General features: G+C 38.8%; 1 protein-coding gene across 2 annotated transcripts in view; it reads left to right on the top strand.

Moving 5' to 3' along the window:
• PHLDB2 (pleckstrin homology like domain family B member 2) overlaps window positions 1-6,670 on the top strand; it is a 111,541-nt gene that overhangs the window by 20,269 nt on the left and 84,602 nt on the right. The window lies entirely within an intron of this gene.

Below are 6,670 nucleotides of genomic sequence, written 5' to 3'. Positions count from 1 at the left end.
AAGTTAAAGGTTAAAACTCCAATTCAACTTCCATCTATATCAAATGCTGTTTTGCTAGTGTCACTAATACATGCGAACAACAACAAAAAATAGTTGTTAGTACAAGAAACCCTCTAATGTGAAGTATTCATCTTATCTTGTTTCAGACTAGGTATTTCAAGTGTGTCATCACTTGCATTTAACAGTTGTCAAAACAGTTGAATGTGGCAGAGGGCTTGTTTCTCATCAGCAAACTTTGCAGCCTGTCTGACTTCAGATAATAAATCCCTTTGTGGCACAAAATGTTTTCCCGTGGAGAAACTAGTTATTAACTTTTGCCTTCGTAGAAGTTTTAATAATACACTGCGTGAAGGAGATATCTGTGGTTTGGATGGGGAAGAGCTGAGAAGAAATGCAGCAATTTGTATTTACATATTAGGCAATGCGTCTGGAGGAGTGGGGATGTGATAGGATTAATTATGCAGGGCTGCAGCGACAGCCAAAAAATCAAGCACACAAATATGGACGTATCTTCTGACTGCTCCGAGTGCTGGCCACCACAAATACTGACTGTGAAGTTGGCCCTGCTTAGTTAGCTCATTATTTCAAATTAACTCTCATTTCCTCCAGATGCACGTGGCATTAGTCATTTCTATCTGGTATGCATAGTTTGCTTAAATATTTTTTTTTTTGATTATTTGTTCTTCTTTTTCTGGACTTGGCTTAGTAATCCTGGTGCTGCTATTTCTATCCCCCACTGCATGACTGAAACACTGCACAGAACATTAGGGGAAGAAAATAAATGCACTTAACTGGGCATTCCAAAATTAATAATCCTGTTGATATTAGTGACTTAGGAGCCACAAATGCTCTTACAAATACTTGGCAGTCTCCAAATATTTGAAAATAATTAATATTCTCATCTGGTAAATGAAAACAAACTAAGTTACAGGTTTAAGTTCCTCTTTTCCTTTTAATGTTGCTCTTTATTTTTAGCTTTCTTCTTTGTTCCCATGCTTCTCTGTTGGATGAAATTGCAGCTAGCCAAAGGCGTTTGCTTTTGTCACAGCCTATCATTATTTTGCATGGGAAGTGAAAAGCCTTTGGGTTCACGGGCAGGGAGTGCTCTTACTGTATGGCTGCACAATGCACAGCTCCAGTGTTCTCTGCCATAATCAAGGCTTTGCTCACAATTGCTTTGCTGGTATTTACTTCCTTGTTGTTGTTGTTATGTTGATTCAGCGCAAGGAATGAACTTTCTGTCACCTGCAGTTGCTCTTACGGTGCTGGTGCCTGCTGGTTGGTGGACGAAGCACAGGAAACCCCTGGTATGGTACTTCCAGGTAGCTCTTAGACCAGTTATCAGCCAGCACCACTATCCCATGTACATCCTGTGCCTTCCTGCTGGAGCTCCACCTGCACTCCCCCACCTCAGCACTCTTCATTGCTGATGCTAGATCCTCACTGGGAAGCAGGGTCCCCAAAACCAACATAGTTGACTATTGCCACTGGTAATGGCAGCAGCTCTGCGTTTCATGCACAAGCAGAAAGAGATGGTCGTTGGCACAGTTTGTGTACTGTTAATATTTGAAGTATGCAACTTGTCTGGGAAACCCTAATTAAGACCATTCAAGTCCTGCAGTGTTGCTCTTCTGTGGCTGGTTGTGAAGACTTGAAGATGTCAAATCTAGCCCTAAAGTCTCAGCTGTGAGCTCTCATTCTTAATGCCAGAACTCAAAATATTCTCTGCTTTTCCTAAGCCCTTGAAAAAATGTTAAGAAACGAGTGACATCTGTCTTGCACATCTCTTCCTGGCATGCAAGCAGTGGATCTAATGACCACCAAAGGATATTTTAAGAGTGGAGTAGACAGCTTAAGAGGTACAGGCTTAAAAATTTGCAATAATTTTAACTGCGTAGGTTCTTGGGCTCTTCACTTTGTAGCTTGGTGTGGCTTTTAACCATCAGGGTTAATTATTTGAAATACAGGCTAAACAGGATATATAACCCTAAGTTCTTTAGTAACTTTTGGAAATCAAACCTTGTGTTGCATATACAATACATATACAATATACAGCTTTATAGTATCAAAAAAAATGACACTACCCTAGTTGAGACCTCCTTGGATGTATGTACAACTTTGCACGATGTTGTGGAAGTGTCTGATGTACAAGAGCATAATAAATCTCCTGCTGTGTCTCAGCTGTAGGGAAATGGCTCCATCTCTGAATTGTCCTTGCAAATGGTTTGCTATACTTGAGGGGCAAATTGCATAATTAGGCAATTAGTAGTAAAAACTTCACTCCTCACCACTGGAGTGCAACAATGTGCAGCTGAATGTATTGCTCATTTGCTCCTGGAAGTTCTTTTTTGCTTCTTAAACAGTCAGCACTGGTTGAGTAATCTTTTTTTTCATATAAGAAAAACAGCTCTGATTACACAGCCGCTGCTCTCTGTATTTCCATCCTGAATACATCTCAGACACGTTTCTCCTTTCAGACCTACATGTTGAGTAGTCATCAATACAAGATACTTCGCAATTACCTCAGCTTGTTTCAGAGAAGGCAATTAAGCATGTGATGCGATTCTTGTAAAGCGATGTTTTGTTTTAATAGATCGTTTTGAAAACAAATTATGATGATCCATTGAACGCATGGCTTGAAGTGCTGCTGCTTCATGCTGAAATACTGCTGCAGCCACAGGTGGTAAATCGGCCAAGGGAATATATAGGCTGCAGCAGTATTTCCAAGAGGGAGTATAAAGTGGTTGAGGAGAAAAGTAATGGCATGGGGGAAAAAAGTAATCTTCCATCCCTCGCAGAGTAACTCGTATCCAGAAGTAATTACATCACTGTCTCAATATTTCCAATGTCATCAGTTTTGATAATTATGTATGTGCCTGTCTGTAATAAGCAGTAAAGTTTACCTAAAACAGAGCATGTCTTTTTGGCAAGCCACTACATCTGCTTGGAAAGGATTATGTGTATTTGCTGACTCATCTGGCATAGGTATGTGATTATTTTACCTCATTAGGTAGAATTTGAGGAGGGTTTCTAAGAATACTTAGTTTGTCAATTTAAACAGTCCTGGGACCAGCAAGTTAGTAGACAGAATGAGTGTTTAATCTGTTATCTTTCTTCAGTAATAGAGCAAGATTAAGAAAAGGTTGAGGATGGACTCTGGAATGCCTGAATTTGGTCCGTTACTGCAAGGAATTGCCTGCTTGTGGAATTCATCTTAGGCTTTTTTGGTGCCAATTAATAATTGAGATCCCCAGTGTTTGCAAGCAGAACCTTTGCCTGATACCTCCCAGCCTTTAGCAATGTCAGCTTCTGTGTTGATTTAGACATATATAGTTATGACTATTAAAGAGTTTTTTCAATTTTTTTTTTTTTTTCTTAAGAATTTAAGATACACCTGTGTAAGGCCTGGAGCCAATTTAGTATTTTAATCAATAGAAACATTGCTGAAGCTATTTCTGCTGACAAATGTTTTTTGTGTAGGAAAAGTTCTTAGCTTACATAAGACCTGGTTTTCATTTTAAAATTAATTCTTCATTTTAGGTATCTTAAAACACATATTTCTAACATAGCTTCTCACTCCATCTCCTTATCTTCTCTGCGTCTCCATGCCAGCTGGCCAGAAAACCCAGGGCTTCCACAGGATGTCTGCAGGGGATTTTTATGGTCCATCTGAGTGCCTGGGGCACCCTGCCCACCTAAGTGGCTGGGAAGGCAGGCAAAGACTTTGCCTGAGCAGGAGCACTGCTTCAGTGAAGGCCTAGGCCATTCCCTTCATTGCAGAAGCGCTGGCTAGTGCCAAAGCAGCGCAGTCACTGCAGCGGGTGGTTGGAGTCTCTCAGCACCCACTGATCCCATATAGGGTTTGGGCCTCCTCTGCAGCCTGTTCGTGCGTAAGTTGCCAGGGCCAGCAATGGCATGGAGCCACCACATACTGGCTTCCCTAGGGGAATTAAAAGCCATCTTGGGCCAGATCTGCTCTGTCCGCTGCGGCATGGGCTGGGTGGATGTGTATCAAACAACTCAGGAAGGAAACAAAAAGGTTTATCATGACATAGTTCCCAAATACTCTTTTCTCCCTTCTACAAAGGCTTATTGGTGTCACAGTTTCCTTATGGGTATGTGATGGGAAAGGCTAAGGGGGCACATCAGGAAACTGATCCCCTAAGTATGGTAACCTCCTGCGGTAGGTCCCCAGGTTAGAGCAGCTACCACATCCTTCCCTTGACAATGGAAATAGCTGTTTAAAATTTAGAGTACTGTGGCCTAAACCTGCTTGTGGATCATGAGTGACCCTCAATGCGGTCCTTACAGCAGACTCAAGTTGACACTGCACATCACAGTTTTGTGAAGGGATTGACTCGTGTTGTCTTCCCACTTTTCAGACACCACGCAGCATCTGGGTTTTCAGAAGGAAGTACTCAAGGCAGCCTAAAAATCAAAGCCTTCTGAGCTGTTCTGTGTGTTGAATATGCAGATTCAGAGGTCCAAACCCACAGTTAGTTTAGAACATACTGACTGGAATATTTCAAATCCAATTCTTCATCTTTTAATTTCTGGGAATAATTCTGTTGACATCACTGCTGACATAGAAATTGTCAGTCTTTGAATTTCATTACTGTCACTGTGGGTGCCGTAGTAATGGGAGCATTATAATGCTTTCAACTCTTAGAACACAAAGAAAATCTCAGCTTTTTTTGAATGACTTGTTTATACTGGCTGAATTGAGAGAAAATTCTAGCCTTTGCTTTTGTTTTGGGTATCAAAATTAGAAGTTTGGTTAAATGGTGATTTTATGCAATCTTTTTCTGCAACTCTAGATTGTTTCTTACTTACCACAAATGAAAAACAAAGTGAAGTGTAGCAAAACTTGAAAATGCTAGCTTTTCCAGATGTGACACTTGAGGACCAGATGTTCGCAGAAAAGGCTTTTGGCTTCCTACCAAGATATCAAAAATGTTCAGAACAAGTTAAAATACATTTTATTAATTGCAAAAATCTGAACAGAATAAGAAAAATCTTTGTGAAGAAAAAGAAAATTATTCTGACTGTATTGTATTACACAGATTATAAGGTTTGAGTTCCATACTCAGACTGGTACAGATCCATAATAATTCTTAAATCAATATCTAGTTCATATTTACACTACTGTTCAGGCAAGAGAGCTTAATATTGCCTAGGTTGTTACCACAACTTTGAAAGCTTGCAGTTCTCTCAGACAAATCACCTGAGATTAAGCTTTTAAAAGGTTTACATTAGTTTTAACATGTACATTTATTCATTCATTATTTCAAATTGAAAGAAAACACAGAGCAGTCTGGAAAAATCAAGTCATGTTCTCATACTGGTTACATTCTGCTAAAATATTTTCTGAAATTAAACAATAAGTGGAAACTTACGTTTAAAGGATATGTGGATATATAAATGGTGAACTAAATTTGTTTTAATAATCTAACTGCAGGCATGGAGCATTAGAAATACTAACCAATGAAAAGAAAGACTTTAAATGAAAATTGTAATGGTGAAGTCTCATTTTTTGGTCAATCTCTAAAAGGACAACAAAGAGAAGTAGAAAACTTGCTACTCTTTTAGGAAATAAAAAAAATAAAATAATAATAAAAAAAAGCCGGATGTTTCTCCATGTACAACCCTTACAGCCATGTCTAGAAAATGGGAGTTGTCTGTATCAGATAAATCCCTGATTGCATGTATTATTGCTTTACCAAATTTTCCAGACCTGGCAGGATACACTTTGAGCTCATGTTTGGAGATAAAAGATAACATTTGACATTCACCTATACCACATGGAATGTCAGCTCCTGCAAGCTGAATGCAACCCATCCATGTTGACTTTTCTCTGGGGCAGAAACTCCATGACACAGTCCCTGTGTGGTCGTCACCCTTCCCTGAGCGGCTGGTCCAGCTGGTTGTCCAACGGGTTCCTGCCTACAGACAGTAAAAATCGGAGATGTTTGCTGCAGGTGAGACTGAAATGGAGCTGCATCCTCCTCAAATGTGACTCTAATGGACTCTGAATGACCCAGGCAGTGTTAAAGTCATTAATTTGCCTTCTGGAAAGTGAATCTAAAAACTTGCATGGTTTGCTTTTGTTTCGATACTCTACTAACATTCATTCAGAGTCCATCAAGATGAACAAGCAAAATACTGTGTTAATGGTGAAGAAAATATTTGTTTTCTTTTAAATTTTTCAGGCTACCTATTTAAGTTCTTCCTTAAGGGAAAAAAATAATAATAATAATAAAGAAAAAAAAAAAAGGAAAAAGTGATTGAGTAGTTGGTTTGAGTTCCATACTTTTTGTATTGGGCCTAAAATGGTTTGTTGAATTTATTCCGAATTGGTACTTTTAGTTCCCACATACCTCTTAATTCCTGTAAACAAATTTGTTGTTGTTTTACACTAATATTCAATATTAGCGATAGAAATAAGTAAGGACTCTTTCTGTGCATCAAATCTCGTAAAGCAGGAGCTCAGACTGTGCTCCAGGGTTAAATTATTAACTATGGTGTATAATACTAATGACAGAAATAGCAAGGTAAAGAAATCTATATATATGATATTTATTGTTTAATAAATAAAATAGTTCACCAATGACTAATACAGGAGCAAATAAAATTGGAATTGGAAGGAAAAAGGACACAAGATTAGATTTTC

Source organism: Anas acuta, chromosome 1 (genome assembly GCF_963932015.1).
Source record: "Anas acuta chromosome 1, bAnaAcu1.1, whole genome shotgun sequence".
NCBI classification, from domain to species: domain Eukaryota; kingdom Metazoa; phylum Chordata; class Aves; order Anseriformes; family Anatidae; genus Anas; species Anas acuta.
This window is presented reverse-complemented; position numbering and strand designations above follow the sequence as displayed.